This window comes from Triturus cristatus, chromosome 1_2 (genome assembly GCF_964204655.1).
Source record: "Triturus cristatus chromosome 1_2, aTriCri1.1, whole genome shotgun sequence".
NCBI classification, from domain to species: domain Eukaryota; kingdom Metazoa; phylum Chordata; class Amphibia; order Caudata; family Salamandridae; genus Triturus; species Triturus cristatus.
In genome coordinates, this window is record NC_140580.1 from 86,528,019 (window position 1) to 86,554,269 (window position 26,251).

A 26,251-nucleotide genomic window follows, 5' to 3' on the forward strand; every position below is an offset into this window, starting at 1 on the left:
AAGGAGTATGGACGCGTCTCCGTGAGGCTCCCGGTCCCGGAGCGGAGGAGTGCAACTTCGCGATGATTTTTGGGGAAGCGGCTGGCAGCATTTAGCATCGGAACTGCTCCTGCATCGCGCACAATGTTTTTCGAACAGATTTGAGACGATTTACTTTACCTTTCTCAGGTAATTAGTGTCTGCTCGTCTCAGCAGCAGCGCGGCCGCCATTTTGATTTTCGGCGGAATGACTTCTCCTTTCACGAGCTTTTACCACAAAGCGGCCTAAAGACGTAATTCCAGTGGCAATCGATATCTCCTCTACTCATGATGTCCGCAAGACCGTTTCTCCTGGCTTTTTTCTGTTGCTTTCTTTGTTTTTACCTCAGCCTGCATGGATGCTAGCAGTGGCCGCCATTTTAGGTGATGATTCACCCCATTACTTTCTCCTGGTATATCTCTGCTGCCCAATTCTAGACAGGCGCTGGCTGGGTCTGCACAGTCTCGCTTGGACCCACGAAGGTTTCTCGCTGTTACTCTCCATGACCACTTCTTTGGTGGATTGCGGTTTCTGGTAACCTTATTGGCAAATAATTTCTGGTTTGCTCCCTTCGTCCTCGCCTTCACCCTGCTTGCTGACTCACGACCAGCTACTGTGTACCATAGTCGGTGGTTTCTTCTTTTTTCCTTTTTTTTTGTGGCATGCCTTGTTACTTGCCCTGCTAGTTGATGGGTAGGACACGGGGCGCTCATACCAGTCCGTCCCTGCCGCCACGTTCTTTTATCAAAAACTCTACTTTATTCTCACAACTCTCCAAGCTGGAAGATTCGCAGCTATCTGAGGAAGAGGTCAAGCATTCGATGATGGATCCTGCACCTGCTACAACTGCCAAGTCGAACGTGAAGAGGCTAAAAAAAGACCCTCCCTCGCCTCCCAAAGCATCCTCGGACATCTCCATGGAACTTTTGCTACATGAGATAAGGGCTCTTAGACCCTTTATGGAGGAAACAAATTCCACATTACAAGCTCTCTCTGACAAATGGGGGCAACTCGATACAAGGCTTTCAGCGGTTGAGCATGATGTTGCCACCCTCAGCGACACTACTAAAACTGTTCCTGTCATACACTCGCAAATTGCCACCCTCCAGAAACAGGTCGAAGACCTTGAAAACCGCAACCGGAGGAACAACCTCCGCATTTTTGGCCTGGGGGAGGGACTTGAAGGGAGTGACCCCATTGCGTTCTTTAAGACTTTCCTCCCTAAAGTCCTTCACTTGTCAGACGGAACTATGCTCAACATCCAGCGAGCCCACAGGCTAGGGCGCACTCCTTCTGCTGGTTCCTCTCCCCAGCGACCGAGGGGTGTCATTATCTATTTCTTAGAGTACACGGATCTGCTAAAGGTGTTGGCGGCAGCCAAAGCTCTTCAGCGTGTCACATGGTCAGGCTACACGTTATTTTTTGCGCAGGATTACTCTAAGGCCACTGCTGACAGACGCAAAGCTTTCCTGAATCTTCGACCTGATCTTCGTTCTATGGGGGCCAGATTTGGCCTCTTTCACCCTTGTCTTTTCAAGGTCACGTACAATAATAGGACTACAACTTACGAAGATCCTGGACACCTGCAGAGCTTTATTGATTCACACAGGATGGATGCCACCACCTCTGCGGAAGCATCCTCCTCACATGTTGCTTAATCGTTACTCAATATTTTTCCCTTTCTATCATTCTTCCTGCTCCACAGTCTCTCCATTCGCTAGGAGAAGTTGTTTCCATTTTATTTTATATAATAGTGCTAGTTTTTTGTGCCGATTTCCACTGCATTAATGGTTTTGCATTGTTACAGTATTGTTCTTCAATATTTTTTTTTTAAGCTCGTACTTTCCTGATACCTTTTTTTTTCACAGTTGCTTCTTGAGATTAATTCTTGTCATATGTTCTTGTTTCACAGTTATGATGTCTTCTCATACGGTCCTCCCCGTTCCCCATCGGATCCTCCCTGGACGTGTGTCTGCTCCATGTGGTTTCACCCACCCTCCCACCCATTCTCTCCTTTTGTAGGTATGTCTCACATTTTGTTTTGCGTCCTCTCTATTGTAATGTTTTTGTTTTGGTGTTTTGCTCTTTCATGCGTATCTCATTGCATTTATGGTATCTCTACTGCTCCGATTTCCTCTCTCTTACTTATCTTTATCCTCTTTTCAATCCTTGCTTTGTCTTTTTCTTCTGTCCCTCTCTTTAATCAGAAGATCTCTTTTGTGCCATGCATTTTTTCCATTTTCTACGGATTTTGTACTGCATTGACTTTATGCTTTCTAATTGCATTCTGTTTTACTTATGATTGCTCATGTCTTTGAAACTAGTTACATGGAACGTTAGGGGTTTACATTCTCCCATTAAACGGCAAAGGATCTTGACCCATCTGGCCAAATTAAATGCGGACATTGTCTTTTTGCAAGAGACTCACCTCTCTGCTGATGAATCGTTAAAGCTGAAAAGGGGCTGGGTGGGGGAGGTCTTTTTCTCTCCTGGGGATGGCAAACGGAATGGTGTGATGATTCTTTGCCGTAAATCTCTCCCACTTACATTATTGTCTCAGAATTCAGATGTTAACGGACGATGGTTAAATGTCAAATTGTCCTTTAAAGGGGTTCCTGTATCTTTGTTCAATGTATACGCCCCAACCTGCGGAGAACCATCTTTTTGGTCCACCTTAGCTGCTCAGATTGCCCTTGGTTTGGAAGATAATTTTATTTTTGCTGGTGATTGTAATCAGGTTTTTGACCCCTTTATTGATAGAAACTCCAAGGTTCCTTATATCCCCAACAGACCCCAGAAATCATTTGTGCGAGTTATCTCCCAGCACCAACTCTTTGACGCCTGGCGTCTCTGTAATCCAACCACCAGGGAGTACACTTTTTATTCCCCCTTACATCACACCCAATCGAGAATTGACTACATTTTTGTTTCTCATTCTATCTCACAAACCCTTACACATGCAGAAATTGGCCCTATTTTGTTATCAGATCATGCCCCTGTGTCAATTGGACTCGAAATTCTCCCTCGAGCCACAGGTCCTAAGAGGTGGCGCTTTAACAATACCCTCCTTCTGGACCCGAAATTTACCGCTGCTTTTACTACTTTTTTTGAAGAGTTTTTTGCGTTTAATACTGACCAATCCATGCCCTTCTCCACCATTTGGGATGCTTTCAAGGCCTCAGCGAGAGATTTCGCGATTGGCTTTGTTGCAAAGAGGCGGAAACTTTCCCGCAAATTTACTGCTGACCTTTTACGGGACATCAAAGCACTGGAACACTCCTTTTACACTTCACATTCGAGCCAATCCCTCACGGCCCTCATTAACGCCAAATTAGCATTTAACAAAAAATCTACGGAGGATGCTTCTCTGTACTTATTAAAGTCCAGTGCTAAATTTTACGGGGGCAAAAACAAAACAGGAAAGATACTAGCTAACTACCTGAAGGTTAAACAGAACAGACTTAATATTGAGTCTATCTATGATGAATGCCTAGATTTAAAATTTAAAGATTCGGATATCCTGAACGAATTCTCCCTATTTTATAAATCCCTATATACCTCGGAATCGCAGCCCTCTGATGATTCTCTTTCCCAGTTTTTTTCAACACTTCAGACTCCTCCCTGTCATCAGTCGGATCTCACTCTCCTGGAGACCGATCTAACGCACCAAGAATTGTCAGCGGCACTCCAGCTGCTTAAGAAAGATAAGGCGCCGGGGCCTGATGGCTTCACAGTAGAGTTCTTTCAACACTTTTCTAAGCTCCTGTTACCTAAGTTGCATTCCCTTATAGCTTCCTTCAGCCCACTGGGTTGTTCTTCAGGCTCTTTTTCGGAAGCACACATATGTTTGATACCGAAGGAAGGGAAAGATCATAGACACTGCAAAAATTACAGGCCTATTTCTTTAGTTAATATAGATTATAAGATTTTCTCAAAAGCCTTAGCCATACGTCTTGACTCCTACTTGCCTGACTTACTAGAAGCGGAACAATCGGGCTTTGTTAAAGGCAGATTTATCACGGACAATACTAGACTCCTCTTTGATGTCTTGACCAAATCCTCGTCCTTGAAGCACCCCCTAGCGGCAATAGCGCTTGATGCCGAGAAGGCGTTTGATAGGGTTGAATGGAAGTACTTGTTTTATACTCTTCGTTGGTTTGGCTTCGGTCCCAAGTTTGTCTCCTTGATCTCTCTCCTTTACTCCAACCCGCGTGCGGCTATTTGTGCCAATGGTCTGATTTCTTCATATTTTGATTTGGGCAGGGGAGTTCGTCAGGGTTGTCCTCTCTCTCCTTTTCTTTTTAATTTAGCTTTGGAGCCCTTTCTCTCTAAGCTTCGTCAGAACCCAAATTTATTCGGCTTTCAATCAACGAACATTCACCTTAAATTAGCTGCCTATGCAGATGACATTTTACTTTTTATGTCCAACCCTAGTGTTTCTGTTCCTGCCTTTTTGACGGATGTACAGGCATATTCTAACATCTCTGGCTACAAATTGAATAGCGATAAATGTGAGATTCTCCCCCTGACCAAGTACACATTTAAAGCAGATTTCAGCGCTTCAAATTTTACGTGGAGCCCCTCTCATATTAGATATTTAGGCATGTATATTACTCCCTCAATATCTGACACAGTAGCGCTATGTTTAAACAAATGTCTACAAAAAATCACTGATTTAACGGCCAGGTGGCATCCACTGTACCTATCGTGGTGGGGTCGGTTAGACACCATAAAGATGATGCTTGCACCCATTGTACTATACACCATATCCAACATTCCAGTCCCCATCCCGGCCAAATTCCTTAAAAAATTAATTCCGCCCTCTCTTCCTTCTTGTGGAATTCAAAACGACCTCGTATGTCATTAGCTAAGTTAATTCGCCCAAAAGCTGAGGGAGGAGTTAATTTTCCTGATTTTCAGGTTTATCAAAAAGCTTTCCTTCTACGACAAGCCTCACTTTGGCTGCTCGACCCCTCGGAGAATTGCCCTCTATGGCTTAGGATAGAGCGTCTTTTCCTCTCTCCTTTCTCCTTCTCTGAATACCTTTCATTTTCACGCAAACCGCAGGCGGTGTCCTCTCCTATAATTAAACTGACTTCCAAGCTCCTGCTGCCCTCTCCTTCCCCTCCCCCAGATTCGATTGACTACTTCCTAAATTCAACAATCTGGCATAATAAAGACTTGGTTGTTCGTGGCAAACTATTCTTTTGGAAGACCTGGCGTCGAAAGGGTTTAATATGGATACACCAGCTTTTCTCAGATTCAAAGTTTATGTCCTTTCACTTACTCAAACAACGTTTTGACTTGCCTGCCTCATTCACGCATAAATATCCTTTACTCAAGTCAGCTGTGATGGATAGGTTTGATCACCTATCTGCTTCGCCTCAGGTCCCCACTTCCCAGACTTCTCCCTCACAGCTCCCCTCCCTACTTAAGTCTAAACCCTCGGCTTCTAGCATATATAAACACTTACAAGGAGCAGACGCTCCTAGACAGAAATCTAAGGTGGAGGAAGCTTGGGAGCGCGATTTTCAACTTTCATGGCCACTTTCTCTTTGGAATAATATCTGGCTCAAGTTGCGTAAATCCTCCAGGGCAGCAAATCTCACACAAACGCTATTTTTTGTGTACAATCGTATTTTACTTACACCAAGTGCTTTGAGCAGAAGATTCGCATCCACTCCAGATACGTGCTGGTCATGTTCGTCCCCAAACGCTGACATATTTCATGCGCTGTTTCTATGCCCACTTGTGCAAAGCTTTTGGGAGCGAGTTTGGTCCCAAATAAATTTAATTTTTGACACTGCATTTCCCTTTTCTATCCCTCATATTTTCTTGGGGAGTCTCTCACCATGCTGGGAGAATGTCCCAGGTAATACTAAAATTGTTGATTTGTTGTTAGCGGCTGCGTTTCAGCAGATAACGGTCAATTGGAAGGACTCTACTAAAATCTCTTATAAGGCGTGGTGGTATGTAATTTGCCATAATCACAGGCTAGACACCTCCTTTGTACATCCTGTGCAGTTGGCAATGAAACGTCTGGACCTGTGGTCCCCTGTTACACTGTACCTCGATTTGTGTGCCAAAAAATCCTCTCAGCTAAAGCCGTCCCAGCCAGAGGTCTTGAAGCCCCCATGAACCCCTTATGCGTTCCCAGATTTATTTCCAAATTTTTAACACTGTTTTGAATCATTTTCTTTGCATCGCTAGCATATCTTCTACTCATGAGTTTGTCTTTTTATTTTTAAGCAGTATAAGTCTATTGTAATGTGATGGCATGAAATTATCGTTTTCTTTTTGTTCTATGTCAATGGATTACCTTGATGTATTTATTGTCATTGCTTACAATATGGATACCTTTATTTGTTTCAATAAAATTTTTTCTTTCAAACTTAAAAAAAGATTCAAATACTTTATTTTGGTCGATATACCATAAAAGTGCAAGTGTAATAAAGCCATACAGTAAGTTAAAACAATCATTTAAAATATACAGATTCAGGTCACCAGCAAGGTCCTTGATTGCAAATTTGAAAAACCCACTCCCCTACAAATCTCCCAAAAGGGAAGTACAGAATAGTATAAACCCTAAAAAAATATATTAACACTATACAATATAAATAATAGGCATTGCCTAGTTACACAGTCAATTAGCCGTTTAAAACCCTTGTTTACGTAGACAGTTACCTATCACCAAGAATAACACATCATGTCATCTAATACCCATACAAAACAGATCTTTTTGAGGCAAAGATGGTTAAGATACAATAAAATGGGACATGACCTAAATGGGTAACATGTCAGATTGAGACATTGGGAGTCATTAGGATGGCGGGCGGACATCCTAGTGGTAACGGGTCCGCCCGCCTGTAAGGTGGCGGTCCCGCATTCCAAATAAGGATGCGACCGCCACCTTGGCAGCCACATCCAGCGTTTTAATATTGCAGACGGTGCTGCTGGCTGCAGCACCGCTGCGGTGTTGAAAAACGCATGTTGTGCATTTCTATGCACAACGTGGCAGGCACCACTCGGTGCCTGCCACCTTGCGCATGGAACTGTAGGGGGGTACCATGGGTATCCCCCAGTGTAGTGACCCCCCCCAACAAGGGGGACCCGCAACAGGCCCCCAAACCCAATCCCCGCCAGCCTTTCCATGGCGGCATCACCGCCATGGAAAGGCGCCTGGCCACACACATCCTAATATGGTGGACAGTGCCTGCTAGGCACCGCCACTATATTAATGGCCCTGCTCTGCTCGCCAGGCAATCGGCGCAATTGCCACCGGCGGAAAAGTGGCGGATGGACTTTACGTCTGCCGCGATACCCACCGCCATCCTAATATGGCGGTGGGTAAATCTCAGTGTGATGGTGGAACGATCGCCACTGCCGGACCGGCAGTGGCAATCGTTCCGCCATTGTAATGATCCCCATTAATTTGAAGGCCAAAAATGACTTACACGCACGCCACATAGAGAGTAAGAAGCGCAAAACAGCAAATACAATTAGCATTTGAGTATTGTATTTAAGGAGACTAAAGGCATCTGTACACTGCTTGGTCCACAAATTTCTGCATAATTGTATCAGCCATCTATGCCTAGCTTTTTTGTAGCCAGGGGGAAAAAAAATGAAGTTCTGACTTTACCTTCTTTCTACAGGCTGTACACCTAAGAGAAGCAGAAGTACTTGCCCATATAGTAGAGAATGAGCGCAGGGGGATGACCCATGCCTAAATTGGACATATAGTTTTTTTGCTAATGAGGGTTGCACATTGTCCAAAAAAGGCTCAAGAATGTAATCATCTTTGATTCTCGAAAAGGTAACTGTTAGAGAGCCTATTGCTGGGCTCTCATGTAGATCAGCATATTTGCTTCCCCATAACTCCCAACCAGTTCATTCCTTGTAGCTGCAGGGCATGCTACCTCTGGGTTACTCCATAAGATCGATTTTCCACTACTGCCTAATGAAATTGTTCTTAAAATTAATAATGTTTCCTTTGGGACTGTGCCACCAAAGTTCGGCCCCATACATTGCGGCACCCCTTGTTTGAACTATACAGATCTCGACTATTGGACTGATGGGTTTATGGAAAGAGTTCCTATGTAAATTAGCAAACCCCCCTATAGTCTGGACTAACTTGAGGCATTTTTTGTCAATTTGTGGTCCCCAATGCATTTTTTCAGTTAGGGTAACACCTAAATATTCAAATGTGGGTACCCTCTTGAGTGGAATGCCATTTAGACAAGGATTGGAACACGTTGTGTTTAGTGAGTTAAAGACCATGGGGGATATTCTCAAGAACGTGTGATAACCATCGCAAATGTAGCATAATGCAACTCTTCACATTGCAGTCTATCGCGGGAAAATAACTCTGTGTTAACATGGTATTCCCAAGCCGGCGGAACCATGCGATAGTCCCATGACAACGCGTCAAATGACCGTGCTAAAATCAACGCGACTCTGCAAAAATGCGAAAGATCAATGTGAAAAAAGTAGCGATGCCCCAAATCGCGATACAAAAATCAGCAAAAAAAAGCCACAGGCCTGCAATTCCCACGCATCATGCATGAAAATGCACTATTAAAGCAAAAAAAAGAAACACACCAAAACCAAATCAAACCGCGTAGCACCATGGATGCACCCGGACCGAGTGCAGAGGACAACCCGAAACCCACAAGCACCACGGAGGACCAGCCCGGAACCCTGGGTCGGGGAATGGCAAGGGGAAGAGGAAGACGGGGTTCAGTCCGCAGGAAGACCGGATAATTGTCACGGAGGTGATAGAACACTACCAACAACTGTTCGTCACCTCCACTGCATCATTGGCAACACAAACAGAAATATGGCAGTCCATCGTCACCAATGTGAATGCAGTCGGAGTATCTAGGAGGTCAATGAAGGAGGTCAAGAGGCGCTGGCATGAAGTGCACAGCCAAACCAAGGAGAAACTCGCTGTCAACAGGAAGGCAGCAAAGGCGACTGGAGGTGGGAGTCCTGCGCCGCAGGAGGAGCTGGATGAGCTGGAGGAAATGGTGGCCACAGTCATCAGTGTGGAGACGGTGCAAGGATTTGGGGGTCTGGACACAGCTCGATATGACCTGACCCAACTGCAACAGGGTGAGTAACGACCAGGGACTGGGGAGACAGAGGGAGATGGGCGCAATGGCACACATTCACAATGATGACCAGCACACTGCACACCCACAATGAGTGTGGCACATGTCCCCGATACCCATGGCACACTGCAGCACGCATAGAAACACCAAGTAGGCCCCAGTCCACAATGTGCACAAATGGGCCCCCCTCCATATCACCAATGCCACAACCTACCCATGCACATGTGCTGAATCCAGAAAAGCAGCGGCTCAGTGAGCCACACGGACAATGCAAGTGACACTGCATGACAGATAGAAGGCTGCAGCCACAATACATGACATGGTGCACGAGACGAACTTTGAGGTGGCTGAGTGTGGACCACATCCGTAAATGAGCAGGTCCCACTCTGACACATACATGTGCACCTACAACCCATGACGTCTGCAAACAATGGACAAGAGTACAAAAATCCGTCCAAGAGCACCAATGAGCCGAGACCCAAACATCCCAGCACCCGAAAAGCACACAAGTCAAAGGCACCCCGACTCAAAGGGATAAGGGGTTGTCAAATCAGAGCTGCAGGGGAGATTTGCCAACAATGCAGCACACACACATAGCAAGAACAGCACATCGACATTGACGACAATGTCATGCAAAGTGCCACCCTCACACCACAGGACAGAGGACACAACTGGTGCCGCTTGTGCATAGTAACTGGCCAATCACATCTGGCATTGCATGACACTGTGAGATGATAATGTATGAGTTCAACCTAACATCCATCATGTAGTCAAAATGTCCACTGTCTCACAACAAATAGGCAGGTGCACAAAAACAGCCAAAATGTACTCTGTCATGCAGTCAGAATGTAAACATCTCCAATGCATCAACATACATGGAACACACTGTTAACCTACATCTCCCCGTTACATTGCAGAGGGACAATTAACACCTCCTGCTGAACTGACCACACATCTCTACAGTGATGATGAAGAGGACACCCTGCACATTTGACCAGACACCCTCCAACGGCTTGTAGACAGCATCTGCACACCACACCCAGGAGCAGGACAGCCCAGCTGCATCGTGGTGACTTCTCGCCCTGCACAGACTACACAGCAGGAAGCACACACCACCACGGCTGGCTCACAGGACCCCCACGACCAACACATGGAATTCCAAAGCCGTGTGTTAGGGTGCCAGGAGAAGATGACTGATCAGCTGCGGGTGGGGTTTGACCTCGTGGCAGCCAAACTCGATGCCATACGTGGGTGTATGAGTCCCATCAGGGACCACTTACAGTCCCTAACGGAGCCCCACTGTCTGCAACATGCCCACCAACAATCCTTGGCTGACCTCGCTGGAGCCATTACTCGGATACAAGAACTGTCTAGTCAGACAGGCTCCAGCGATGACAGCACAGAGTTGGCACAGATGCGGAGGACAATGGAGACCATGGAGCCGATTAAGGCTGGAATTAGGGCTGCCACGGCTGAACGACAGCGAGATGTAGCTGGGATCTACCATGCCTTGCAGATCCTCATCTTGCCATTGCTGCCAGAGAGCCTGTACCAAATGACTGCTGCAGGAAATTCGACACATACATCTCCGCCCCCTGATGCATCATTGGCGCACAGTGATGCAGCCCTATCACCTTCGCAACCTGATGTGTCAGTGTCCCACGGTGATGCAGCCATAACACCAAGACACACACCTGACACACCAGACACAGAAGACGTCTCAGAGGAGTAAGATGTGTGGGGTAATGACTGCGTGAGGAAGGAGTCAGTAGCATCCGTACCCGCCACATGGCCTATCCCTGCCTGATTCAGCCCTATGCATCATGCCCTGGAACAACACCCCCCACTGTCCCCCGGAACACTCTGCAACATTCACCTGGACCCCGACATGGCCTGCCATAACTGCTCCAGTACCAATGACATAGAAATCCGGCTGTAGACTGAACTCTTCCTCTTTAGATCAACCTTGCATTCCTCCAAGGACTCTGGTTGGGCCACCACTGGGCAACCACGTTATGTGTGCTTGAACTGGCCATGTACCCCTCCAGCTCTGACTCTCCCCAGAATGTGAATAAAACATTCCAAATCACACAGATGTGTCATGTCTATGTTCACTCACGTATACAAGTATGGATGAATGTAGGGACATTGTTTCACAAAGAGGCACACCCTGGTAAATGTCATAAATGCACATGTTTGACCTTGACACACATGGCCAATTAAATGACTGTGAAGGTGTGAACTATCTGTGGCCTCATTGCACATGGCCAACAATCTCGCAAAACCCCAACGTAGCACCACGTACATGTGTCATATAGGGCTGTGAGTGGAAATTGCAAAATCGGTTGCACGCATGAAGTAGTGTCCCCCATCACATGTGGTTACAGGGCATCTCTTCACATGACCTACTCAAACACATCAGTGTGGACACAGTCTGTCTCAATGGATCACATGTATCCACATGGCAAGAAGTTGTACACCATACTCACATTGCTGAAGACACGTAAGAGCACAGGACTACCAGCAACTATCCCATACACAATGTCTGGCTCACAGAGGTGAAGCTGCCAATATAGATTCACCACCAATGTACATGCGGCAGTCTGTCCCTCCCTGTGTACGGATAATGCTCATTGAGGCACACGATTTGTCATACTAATCGACACTCATCACAGTTGTACACTGGTGAAGTTGTGTAGACTTTGTTAGCATGTGTGTGTCAGTACGGGCAAGGAATGGGCCACAACAGGCAGACAAATGCATTAGACACTTACAGGAACAATGGGGACGTGTTGAGGTGCAAGAAATGGGGAGGCAAAAATGAACACATATCCTTACAGATGGCAACGGTCTCAGCCCACCTTGCCTTGCTGGTCGAGTCATGTGATGTTTGGCATCTGCTCATTGCCCCGTATCAGGGGACACGACTCACAGCCCATGGGATCTGCATGGAGCTGTACCACCAGACTGCTCCAACTGTGTGCCACGCTGACAGTGGGCAGGTGAAAGGAACCAACAAGGTCACACATCATGCTACATTGCCATGTGCCTCCAGCAGTATGTCAGATTTAGGAATGTTGCCTAACGACGCGGTGCAGCTCCGCCCATGGGGATGCATCACCTTGCACAGGTGTGTGACAAGACGCGTAGGTGCACGCACATGCATTCTGAGTACAGACAAATGTATGCATGTCCACTGTTGTCCTGTGATGTGTGACCATTCTCCACGATGCAACACAGTGTTGGGACCTGTGCCCTGGGTGTCAATCAGTTGTGGCTGCAGGAAGGTAGTTACTCGTCCATGAATGCGAGCGCAGCACCATAGGCAATCTGTTCCAGGAATACATCGTTCTCGAGTTCAAGGAACACGAGGGAGAGCCAGTCCATTAACTGGTCAAGACAGATGTGCTCCATGCACGACGTTTCACCAATCCGCAACACAGCCCAATAGGTGAGCACCTTGATGTGGTCACTGCACACGATGACTTGTGCAATCTCCCATCCACTACTGCCAGCACATACGCCACAGATCAGGGCTTCCCATGCACGGGTATCCCGGTTGCACTCCTGTTTGTGGGCCAACAGGGGGCGCACACACAGGTCATAATCCAGTTCAGCTACCGTTGTGTTGGATAGGCAGTTCTCCATAGGCCACTCGAATGTGCATGATCAACAGTGGAACAAGGGTTGGACACATGTGACGTAGGCAAGCCGGAAACTCAGACGGTAACTGATTCGCAAAACTGCCATTGGCAGTGCTCCCAGCAGATGCAGCATTCGTGCACTGTACAGTTCCACGTGACAGGGGTTGTGCATGTGCCCGGGATTGCCTGCCTTTGCGTTTGTTGGTCTCATAGCACCGGCACTCCTCAGAACGGCGGCAGTTCTGAGGACGATATGCCACAGCTCGGAGTTACGAGTTGTATGTGTATTCCATGTTTTGACGTATGGGTTGTTTTTTACAAATGTGTCAGGGGCATCCCATTCAGGTGTAGCTCGAGCAGGAACAAGTGTGTGTGGGGTGTGGACACATTGGTCTTTCATTAGCGCAGTATGTGGTGTGGGAGTTGTCAGAGTCTGGTATGGTATCTCACTCAAGGGGTTGCCGGGCGCATTGAAGACCAAGGTCAGAGGTTCGGATGTCCTTCCGCCTTGTGTATTGAGACAAAGGAGCTTTCATGACTAATTTTAGTCTGACTATTGCTTGAATTTCTGGAATGTGATGTGGCCTTCACGCAGGAATTGATGCCAGGCCTTAGATTAAGGGTGCACCAATTATGAAACACACGCAACAGTTGGCATGTATGAGCCAAGGGCCCGATTGTCCTTCGCTCCTTGCTCGGTCTCTCTTTTTCTCTCTCACTCTGTCTTTTGATGAGTGCCTGACACACCTTCTTATTCTTGGATATTGTCTTACAGGCTCTCACTTACAGATTGTCCAGGGATGACCCGCCATGTCTTCCAAATAGTTGTTTGGAGACATATTTGATTGTGATATTTTGTTTGGACTTCTAATGGTGAATGATTGGTTCTGCTTTTTCTGTACTCACATGACTATTAGTTGTTGTGATTCTGCAGCAACAGGCGAATGATTTTGTTCATGGTTTCATGACGTTGATGTGCAATCTCTTGGTCCCGGGGATGTGGTGGTGCCCGGGGTGGGACCCCGGAGGGGAGTGGGGGGTGGCCAGGGAGTGTGGTGGCAGTGGGTGTTGTGGCCCTGTTGGGGCTCCGCGCTGCATGATCAGTGGCTCCATGGCAACTGTTGGACTTCAGGTGTGGCTGTGGTCTGTGCTCCCTTTTCCGTTGCCGGTTGTTGTCTGACTTTGCACCAGGTCAGAGCAGGTGTTAATTTTCTGCTGCTAACGCGCCTTATCGCCTGTTTTGGGATCTTATCGCTGATCGGCCTGGTCGTTGTGAATGTTGAGGTGTGGTGTTGTCGCGGCTTTTTGCTCAGGAACGCCTACTCTGCATCTCATTAACGATAGTTGCCGGGGTCATCCGTGGCGATGTTTGAGGATGCTATTGCAGGTAAACTGGTGTTATTGGCTGTTTGCACCAGCTTATGAATGGGGCGATGATTTTATCGCGACTTTGGCTGTGAAAAAGTGCAGATAACTCGGCAATAGATGCTTGAGAATATGCCCCCAAATATTTTGTCTTTTGAGTGTTAATATCCAGGCCCCTATCCTTACAAAAGGCTTCAAATCTATCAAGGATCCTCTGAATGCCAATTGGTGACTTGGAGAGCAGGAGAGTATCATCAGGAAACATCATCAGGAAACTTTGTTGTGCGCTATCTTCGGGCGTCTATGTCCTTCACCTTGTTCAATAGGTCACTAATGCATTTATGTATAGACAGAACAAGGTAGGGGCTAGCACAAAACCCTGTCTGACTCCTCTGTTAACTGCAAGGAGTGGGATAAGCTCACATGCTTCCCATACCTGGTTTGGGCATTAATGCCTTCGTGCAATCTCCTGAGCATATGCCAGTGATAGATAGGAATCCCGAGGACGCTTAATACAGACCAAAGTACCTGGGTACCAGGTCAAATGTGGTTTTTAAATCAACAAATATTAAATAGAGACTTCTGCCTTTAATAGACAGCTTTTTCCAATAAAGAAGTTGAAGCCTAAATATTTGATCAAGAGTGGAGATGTTTTTCCTAAAACCAGCTTGAAATGGACTTGGAATATTAAATTCATCCATTCAGTTCTGAAGACGTGCCATCAGTACCCGGGCAAAGATTTTTTGAGTAACATCAATTAAACTGATAGGGGAAAGAGGTGAACACTTTTTATATACTGGGAGAATTTCAGCTCCAGCCTAGGTTGAGGGGATCCCCTTTCCCTGCATTATAGCATTAAATGAAGCCCACAAATAAGGCCCAAAATTATTGGCTCAGCCCAAAAGAGAGCCCCCGGGATCTTATCTGGACCTGGTGATTTGGACTGGGCTATTTTGCTTATTGCACTGGATATTTCCATCAAGGTAATCTCAGGGGTCTCTATAGGTGTATTATGCTGCGTTTTTTTTCCTGATCTCAGGAGGTACCCTCAGCCTCCGGCATGGTATTTGAAGCTTGAAAGTATCCCTTCCAGATGTCACCTGCTATATTGGACTCAAATCACTGTGTCCCTTCACTACAGCCTGTATTAACTATGTTCCAGAAGGCCTTCATATCATTTACTGAGAGGTCCCTTCACAGCAAGTCCCAGGTTTTTTTCGCTAGGGCGATGGTTTCTCTATATGATGCCCTCTTAGTTTTAATTTGAGACCTATCCCTAGATTTAATGGCATTTATCAGTGCCAGCTTTGCCTCTCGGCAGCTATCATCAAACCAGGAATGCTTGGTCCTTTTTGTACTACTAGAAGAGCCTGCTGGAAAGAAAATATCTGCCAGTTTGGATGTCAGTGCCTCATGGCACTCTGCAACGCCGATTAAAGAGGTCATAGTGCCTTCTACAGTAATATGTTTGCTTACTCCCAATAGGGTTGGGATAATAGACTCATATAAGGTGGCCGTCTTACCAGGAGATTGTTGTATAGCTGCCCACCATATTTTTCTCCTATTATTAGTTAATATTAGTCTATAATCTGGCAGTGTTTCAGTTACATTGTTGTTCCGGGCGCCTGGGAGCTCCACCTCAAAAATCAAAGCTTTAAGGTCACTGTCGTGCCGAGGCACGACTGAATAATCAACAACATTATGCCACATACTGGTTTCCATCATGATGTGATCTAAACTAGAGGTTTGGCTAGCTCTATTAAATGTATGCTGTCCTGGAGAGTCTGATTTTGTAAGACCATTGCAAGCTCAAGTGAATGGTTTAAGGTAAGGGATTTTATCTGAAGAGCCAATGGTGTCCAAGCCCTAATGGGCTGAATATTTTGCCCAGGGACTGCCCAATGCAGGTCTTCTTCACAAAAGATTGCACTGTTGGGATCAATCAAAGGCTCATATTGACAGTTAAAATCACCTCCAATGACCATCAGGGCATTTTCCTTGAAAGAAGATATAAAATGGGCCAATTGGTCAATAGTCATGGATTCTTGACCAGTTCTTACTGGTCTGGAATAGACATTGAGCAGAGCTATTTTAAAATTATAGGCAAAGGTAAGTAAAATACACTGCATGTAATTTGAAGAAGACTCCAGCTCCTTGACTGTGCAACCCAAATGAGTGCCTATCCATGTACAAAGACCGCCAGATGGTCTACCCTTTCCCCTGGTAGTAGCATCTATTCTAAAAGACACAAACCCCATCCGCGATGCATCCTTTCTGGCCCATGTTTCTTGGAACATACAGACATCATGTTGGTCCACAAACAACTTCAAATTAGGGGAGGCTATTTTATTTTTAATGCCAGCGACATTACAAGATAATACCCTCAACATGGTCAGTGGTTTATGTTGATCTGGTTTGGCTGTCTGGAAGCAGGTGTTAAGGGGCGAATTCTACCTGTGTGGGTCACTTAGGCTCGTCCCCGCAGGCCATGCTTGAGCACCACTAAGAAGTTTAATATTAGCTAGGGGACTTAAGCCTACTGACATTCCTGATGTATTAACCTGCTCCCCAGTTTTTTGAATATTTATGGGTGGGCATGTTGGATTATCATTTGGAAACTGGGCTTTTGCCAATGGCCCTTCCCAGTTTACTTCCCTATCCCTAACTATGTGAATGGTTTTAGGATACATCTTCACTATGACTTCCCACTTTTCATGATTGGTATTTGGACAGTGCCGCCCTCTAGGAGAAATGTCCTTTTCCCTGGAATACCCTTAACAATTAAACACCAGATCTGTGGTGTGTACTTCAATCAGTCAATCTACCTCTTCTAGGACCCCAAACCTGTTAGCGAAGGGTAGATTGAACAACAAAGGTCTGGGCGGTTGGTGCCACTGCCCCATGTGCTGGTGGTTTTGATTCCACATACTCTGCACGGGGCTAATAAAAGCCCCAGTCTAAATCTTTTGATAAGGTTTATAAAAATAGCCAAGTGGCAGGGCTCTTATCACTGATCCCACATTTTGTTTTAGGTAGTTCATGTGCAAAAGGCTTTGGACAATCAGTGGGTTTCTAAAGCTGATCGCTACAATATCCCTTTGCAGGGTTTTTGTCTATTGCCTACCCATTTGTCCCTGCATGTCATAATGATCTCCCCAACTTTTTCATAGGCAAACTGCCAGTGTCTGGCCAGCCAAAACAAACATTTGTTCTTTAGTTCATATTGGGATTCCCTCTGGCCTGTTTTGATCTCAGGTACACCTGCCAGTACAATAACATATGGGGATGATACAGGGGGTAGATTGATAACAGGAAGATCGCTTCTATCAACCATGCACAATATGCTGGTCTGATTCCCTGCCCCATCCCTCCTATTGTTGGAACCGTCTGTTGGTGTGCGACGGCTCTTGGTGGCCATATTGCATAGGGCAGGGTCAACCCGTTTAACCACATAGCTGTCACTACCAGTAATGGCAGTTGGTGTGATGTTTTGGTTACATGAAAGATCCAACCTTGGTGCCGACATTATGAGAGTGTTGTCTGTCTGGCAACCTACATCAGTCCCCCCTGCTGCGTCCGATATGGGCCTTTCGCTGGCCCATATCAGCCTATGCAGTGTTTCAATCACCTTTATGATGTGGTTAACGCTGGCGACATCATAGCACTTTTTTTCCTATGGTGGGTGGGCAACAGGGACAATGGGGGAAGTGGGGGGAAGGGAAGGGGCAACAAGAAAGGAGGGTGGGAGTAAACGGGACGGTCAACAAAATCGCTATGACGTGGCCAGCACTGGCTGCATCATGGCACATTTTCTTTTTGTGGCGGGTGGGGAGAGGGAGGAGCAACACGGACAACAGAGAGGTCGGGGTGGAGGGTGAAGAAGCAACACGAATAATACATTTTAAAAAACATAGTACCTCGATCAGTGGAAGGACGGCAATCAAGCTCAAAGCAATCTGTACTTGATCCATGCTCCAGCCAAAGAAAAGAAAGGGATGTCGGCACACGCTACACAATTACAAGGCAGCACATAAGAGTGACAAAGAAGCTAACAATGGTATGCAATTAATGGATTGCAATCCCTTGTTGTATACGTTTCACAAGTGAGCGTGCAAGCGCAAGTAACGCATGCATTTTCATAGGTGAGACCTAAAAATGAGGGCATTAGAGGTAAGGTGTGGCTTCTGCCAACTGACACCTTAGAAAAAAACCATCTAAAAAGTGTGAAATGTGAACCCTTGCTGAGTGCCCATCCGCACCATTACAACAGACTTTGAATCAAATTTGTACAAGGTCTATCTTTTTAAGTTCTAATGCACCCACTGTATGTACTTCTGACTCTGGCTGGGGGCTCAGGTGATTGGCAAACCTTTGGCTGAATCCCTTTGGTTGACTTGGCTACTTCTTGCTGTGCAGCCCAAGATTTCAGCCAAGATGGACAGAAAGGAAAAAGGCATCGTGACACTCACTGATTGGAGCATGGTAACCAAAATTACTATCCCTCAAAAGTGTTCAGTACCCAATTGATATGCAACATGGTGGATCTGTCACCACTTTTTTTCTTTTCTGGGTTTTCTTGGCAAAATAAAACAAAACAATATCACGGATGCACTAGGAGATGTCTCATGACCTCCAGTACTGAAGAGCCCAGAATCGAACCTGGGGGCTGGAAGACCAGCGTCAATCTTTTTAAAAGCCTCGGAGGTCATGTAGCCTTTTTGTAGGCAGTTGTGATGTATTTGTAGCTGTAAATCAAGGTGCCAGACCTCCACCGGAAAGCGTGTTGTTCCAGTTTAAAAGACGAGTTCTGTATTGTTGGGTTCAAGTCTGCTTCAATTCGTGTGCCCCAATGAGGCTAAATGGAGCAACACTCCAGACGGTGACCACGAGCCCACGTGGGCCCCTGTGGTCAAGCGCTCCTGTAACTGGCACAATATGCAGGGTTGTCGATGCTGTGTGCAGCCTGGGGCCCTCTGCAGCAAATAAATGGGGGAAACAGTGATGTATGTTGCAATGCCTCTGGTAAGCGTGGGTACTGATTCAGCCACTGATGCAACACCCAAGATGGTGGTCACGTGCACCTGACTAGGAACGGCTGTTGGGAACCGTCTCATTAGGGGACTATTCTGTTGTGGCTTGAGAGTGGTCCTCATAGGTCTGATCATGTAGGCAAGCCATCCCCATGTTGTTCCTTGTTTGCCCCACCAACATGCAGGGTGGTGTCACGCCCGGCCATCAACAAGAGCAGAATATTGCCCACTTGCCGGGAGGGGCTTTGCGATTAAGCTCAGTTGCCGAGGTACAACACAATATGGAGGGGTGTTGGGCCATGTGTAGCCTGGGATCCACACGCAGTAAACCAATGGAGGAAAGCACCGATGGAGCAGGGCCTCTGATAGGTGGGGAGCCCAGTTGGCTGCCAATGCAGTGCCTGAGATGATGGGTGCGTGTTCTACAGGCTACCCGGGTATGAGGGGCTGTTGAGATCTGACTCGTTGGGGGCAGGGGTTCCCTTCGCTCATCTTTCTGCTGCCGGCCTGGGCGATCCACCACCTCTGGATACACAAAAGTGGGTTTCAGACCCGCAAAAAGGGGTGCGTTAAGGGAATTTTGGGCCAAGGTGGAGAGGAGTCAATGGAGTGCACATACTGGCAGAAACATATTTACAAGGCCATGACTGAAAAATATTTTCATTGCAGAGAAAAAAAAGTGTCTTTTCACCGGAAGCTCCGGTCCTACTGCATAGAACTGTCTGAGATTGAGAAGGCCGCATGGAGGACGTACATGAGCCTTTTGGAGAGGTTCCATGACATTTCCAGAAATATGCCTGGAAACCTACACCTGGATCTGCTTTCCAGACATACTTCTGGGAATATTTATGAATAGCAAAACAAAACAAAAAAATCTGGAACATATCCTCAAGCAAATCGCCACCTGTTTTTTTTTTTACTTTATTTGTGAATGGGCCCCTGTATGTTCAGGGCGAATTAATGAAGCTGCTTACTAGTTTGGTTTACTTGAGGGGGCTCAACCCCCCACGATCAAATGATGTAAGTTGACACATCAATATTATATGGAGTTGTCTGTACATCTTGGAGAATCATCTGTTTGGAAGTTTATATTCAGGGTGCTTAAGAGCCTCAAGGACTCGTAGCATGAACTGCAATAGACATCAAACTGCACTCCGTGCAGCTACTGGGACTGCATCTGACACATTGGTCGAGGAAAGAAAAGTTAATTGCTATGGGTCAATCCGAAACTGCACAGTAACAATGAAGCATCCTTGTGGACTGCTCTGTTAACCTGCAGCGCACTCTAAGTTACTATCAAAGACACACCATTCCACACTGCACCCTAAACCACAAGGCAATATTATGGTCTGCCATAAATGGATCTAAAGCCATATGAAACTATACTCTAACAATGAGGTACAGCAACTGTACACATCAGACACTGCTTGCACCATCATGCTCATGACAAGATCCAAGTTATGCGGTTGGATGAGCGTTTGCAGCCTCAAAGACACATCCATACTTACAAGTATAGTGTACAATAGACACAACTTCTGGCACCATCCAGTGGACTAAGTCGATCTAAGCCATAAGTGATAATGACAAATCAATTTCGTCTCACCAGTCTACATATCAACCATACTGAAGTCCTTGCTTTGAACGTGCCAAACCCACACGAACATGGCATCAAAGCCACATAATAGGCACCAATCCCTCGAAACATAACAACCACCTGGAACTGACCAATGGCTAACCGTACACCACAGAAAAGCTCAACAATTGACAATGTCCTTGGGAAAACACACATCAAAGCACATAACACTCCACACGAACTACAACCACTGCTCGCGTCACTGGTCGGGGAAGAGGAATGGATGGGGTTCCTTAAACAGAGAGCTGCACAAGTATGAAAGCGTCCAAGAGTGAGTGAATCAAGAACCTTAGAGTCAATCTTTGAACCCATAGAATTATCTGGCCCTGGATATGGAAACCTGAGCCATGGGAACGGGACGACCCTAGCCTCTAATCAGAGGGTCCTGCCTGATCTGTCACGGGTTTGAGGAAGTGGAGTTTTGTTTACAGAGGATTACTGTGGGCCAAAATGATGATACCAAGGAGCGACATAGCCGAAAGTTCCAGACTCAAAGTAATGGAGGAACAGGTGACACTCGCCCTCCTATCTGAAGTGACGTAGGTTGGGCCCTCTTGTGAAAGTCTGTTTCAGGCGGCCTGTGCAGGCTGCTGAAAAGAGCGTACACCCGCTGAATATCAGACGCAGTTCAGCATTCACATGCTGAACTGCATCAGATATTCACTGCCACCCTCCACCAGTGCCCCTCATCTCTGCATAGCTCCACCCCGTGACCTACTCCTCGGATTCCCTCACTGCCACCCTCCACCAGCGCTCCTCATCTCTCTGTAGCCCCCCCTCCCCTTGACCTCCTCCTCGGATTCCTTCACTGCCACCCTCCACCAATGCCCCTCATCTCTCCATAGCTCCCCCCATCCCCTTGACCTCCTCCTCGGATTCCCTCACTGCCACCCTCCACCAGCACCCCTCATCTCTCCGTAGCTCCCCATCCCCTTGACCTCCTCCTCGGCTTCCCTCACTGCCACCCTCCACCAGTGCCCCTCATCTCTCCGTAGCTCCCCATCCCCTTGACCTCCTCCTCGGCTTCCCTCACTGCCACCCTCCACCAGTGCCTCTCATCTCTCCGTAGCTCCCCCTCCCCTTGACCTCCTCCTCGGCTTCCCTCACTGCCACCCTCCACCAGTGCCCTTCATCTCTCCGTAGCTCCCCCCCTCCCCTTGACCTCCTCCTCGGATTCCCTCACTGCCACCCTCCACCAGCGCCCCTCATCTCTCCGTAGCTCCCCATCCCCTTGACCTCCTCCTCGGCTTCCCTCACTGCCACCCTCCACCAGCGCCCCTCATCTCTCCGTAGCTCCCCCCCTCCCCTTGACCTCCTCATCGGATTCCCTCACTGCCACCCTCCACCAGTGCCTCTCATCTCTCCATTGCCCCTCTCTCATATGCATTTCATTTGTTGTATAGCGCTACTCAGCGCTATATCAGTGTAGGGTGTCACCATACTTTACATCACAGCACACGTTATACAGAGACAATAAATCAGTCTACGGAGAATGTCACATAAGCCAAAGAGGATTACAAGGTGTAGAAATCACATGTCATCCATACAAGTTGACAATATATTTTACGAGGGTTTGGTCTGGAGAAGCACAAATTCAGGATTTAAAGAGTACTCCAGTGGTTGTGGTTGGCTTTACTGATAAAAATGCATAGCTGCCAAAACAAACTCTTTTTAGCAACATTAGAATAATGAAAGACTGGAGAAGTTCTAACTATATCACAACACATAAAAATGAATTTTGTATGCAGCTATTTGATGGCAGTTCATAGGTCACTGTCCTATGTTAGGATTGTAACTACTGAACTGCAAGTAACACAAGGATATCTGTGACAAAGGCAGTAACCCACTGAGCTATTCCCATAAAATTCAGTTTATCAGTATTTAAAAACTACCAACAGACAAATGGTTGCTCTGCAGCAGGATCGTAAATCACCAGTTATCTGAACAGTTTTTAGGTCTCGCCTGATCCAGCGCATGCGCTGGTCTGGCCGAGACATTTTGTATACAGGCTTTTCAAAGTGCTGCCGTGGCCTAAAGCTTCAGTGCACGTGAACGTGCACGCGCGCAGCACCATGTGTCTTTCCTCCACAGCACGCGATCGCAATCGCGATCACTTTCGCGGCCGCGTGGCGAAAGCTTGTGTATGTTAATGCTTTTTTTATTTTAAAGCTTTTGTAGAATCGTAACCTCACTTTGGCGGCCGCGTGGCCAATGCTTGTTTTTATTTGCTCTGGGGTTTTTGATGCGTGACTATTGCCACCTCTCCTGCTGAAATATATTCACCGTGGTATTTCTTCGGTTTTCCAACTGTGCCACACTCAAGCTCCTAGAAACAATGCTTTGCACTCAGCCATCTGCCAAAGGGGGAAGTGTGGCGTTCTATCAGTCAACGTTTATCACTTCGAACGGGATACTTGGTCCTGATTTGACAGGGGAAGTAATCTGCTACTTGCAAAGCCTACTCTTTAACGACCTTCCCGCTCACTCGGGACTGCCAACAGCGAACACACAGAGTGAATGATGCCCCCCACCCCCCTGCCGAATGTTTTTATTTGTTCTGGAGTTTTTGATGCGTGACTATTGCCACCTCTCCTGCTGAAATATATTCACCGTGGTATTTCTTCGGTTTTCCAACTGTTCCACACTCAAGCTCCTAGAAACAATGCTTTGCACTCAGCCAGCTGCCAAAGGGGGAACTGTGGCGTTCTATCAGTCAACGTTTATCACTTCGAACGGGATACTTGGTCCTGATTTGACAGGGGAAGTAATCTGCTACTTGCAAAGCCTACTCTTTAACGACCTTCCCGCTCACTCGGGACTGCCAACAGCGAACGCACAGAGTGAATGATGCCCCCCACCCCCCTGCCGAATGTGATGAGGCGCCCCTGGGTCACCAATAGCTCACAGATCTGGCCTAGGGCTGAATAAGAGGCCCCCCGAAGGGTTGCCCCCCCTCCCCTCAAGAGTTGGAGACAAAGAAGACCCCGACTTAAGTCCTCCCTTACTGTGGATGAGAAGATGCGCAACTGTAATTGATAGTGGATTATCTGTCTAAAAGTGGCCCTACTGCTTTAAATCTGCCCTGCCGAAGAGTGTGGAGCACTGACGATAAAGAAAGATCTAATGAACTTTTCGAGAGCACCCTTTAGCATCTTATATTTTTCTTTCTATATATATTCCATTTTTGTGGCAGCCTTGAACGCTGCAGGGAGGTGGTGGTTGTATTGTAATGTTTAAAAACTGCAGCTGCGCTAACCGCAGTTCTATCTCACACACGCACAGAGCTCTTGCCGTCGGCATTGACCTACTATGCACTCAACAATATTAATAAATAAATGTGAAACAGTTGTCACCATCGCTTGGAGCACAAAGCATACCCACTGCCTTCGACGTTGGAACAAGAGACTCCGGGTCCGCAAGTCACTCTCTTACCACACCGAGGCCTACTTATTCAGTCTTAGTTGTAAGAGCGGCACGCACGTCATGGACTCCCACAGCAGCCGGTGGGACGCGAAACAATGACGGATCCGAGCCGAGCTTGTGATATGAGGAGAAAGAGATGTGTCCTTGTGTAACGTAACTGGTGCTCATGTAAAGCGCTCCAGTACCTTCGGGTCGAGTTTGTGCAATATAACAATGGAGAGAAAAAAATCTGATCACTGCAATGGACTTGATGATGAAACCAACGCTTCATCGCCAGCGAAACCATCGATCACTTGGGAAACAAGAAAGAGAATAAACCGCCTAATGTCACCCGTTTTCAAGGTTTGCCCTGTCTGCGTGAATAAAACAAACAGGGCTGCTTAGAGAGGATGTTAAATTGGGTTTTCCTAATATAGTGCTGCGATGTCACACAGAAGAATGTGCACTACAAAAATGACTGGAACGGTGTAATGTGCACCATTTCGAGGGGGGAGGTTGGGGCGCAATTGCTTGTGTTTTTCAAAACGTCATACATATTCAGCATAGAAGCCTGTTTGAAAGGAGCGGCGGTCACCCCGGGCTTACACACAGCCGCATTATATCCCCCCACTCACTTTTATTCTGAGCTGCAGTTAGAAAGCTGAAGGGGCAAAAGTCGGGCGCCTTCAATTCCGTGGCCAGCACAATACTCCTCTGTCGTGACCACGGCCCGAGGGTGCGGCTGTGGGGGTATTGCTAGAATGAGCGCGTGAAGAGTGGTTGCAGACCCTGAAATGCCCGCTACTCTGTGGTTTTTTACCGTGGACCGGCTGGACAGCTGACCGGAGGTTTTAAAGGTCCATGCAGCGACAGGGAAGAGCCCCTAAACAGATAAGCAACTCAATGTCTTTCTGTAGCGTGGCCTTGTTAATTGAAAGAATATTAGCAGCAGCGCTTTAAGTGGGATGAAAAAACTGGGGGTCTCTCAAAGGGGCGTGGCTGATGTAATTAAGGGCGTGGCTTAAAACACGCTAAATAGCTGTGCCTAGCACAGTTTGCTGTGCTACTGGTATTTTGCTGCTTCTATCGTTGCATCCAGATATATATTACAAGTAAGATTATGCCTACAACAAGCCAGGACATTGTTGTTGTCAATGGTTGTTATTTGCATAAAATAAATAAGCAACAACTATGGCTTCGTTGAATATAATATTGAAAATGCTTCAGTGCTGAAATGCTGAGACTATGAAAGAACTATAACGAGTCTCTTTGAAGTTACATCCAGGTGAAGGGTGGTATTGCTGCAGAGTTAAGATTTTTTTTCCACCCTGAGGGAGAGAGCAAGAATGAGGAGCCGATAAGGGACCAGTCTCAGCACCTACTTTTTATGTCGAGCCAGGGCAACGCATCCGCAGCGCTGCGAGGCTTGCTGTATTAGAGTATGGCCTTAAAGCCCTGCACACTCTCTGTCTATATTTTTAATTGGCTTTTGTCCAGGGGCGTAGGAATGGGGGTGCGGTGGGTGTGGGCAGTCCCAAGTGTCATCACTCAGGGGGTGACAAAATGGCAAAAATATGTGTTTTAAACATATTTTTGCCATTTTGTCACCCCCCTCAGTGATGACACTTGTCACCCCCGGCTTGACAAAATGGCAAAAATATGTGTTTTAAACACATATTTTTGCCATTTTGTCAAGCCAAGCCGGGGGTGACAAGAAATTTTCCGCACCGGGTACCACCTGACCTTGGTACGCCACTGCTTGTGTCATTGTGCTTCGTAAATGCTGGCTACTGATTCGTTAATAGGCTTGTTAGTCCCTCCTTGTCTTCATTTGTAACCTCCAATGAGGACTGGTGCTTTTACTTCTGTTGTTACACGGTATGTCTTATTTAGACTGTAAGCACTATTTTCTTGAATGAGTTTCTCCTATTGCAGCCACAACATGCTTTCCTGCAACATTCAGCGCTCTATGCGCACTTTCACTTTCCAACCAACCCGGGACAACGGCAGCCGCTTCTTTGAAGTGAAATAGGTCTCGCATTTACAAG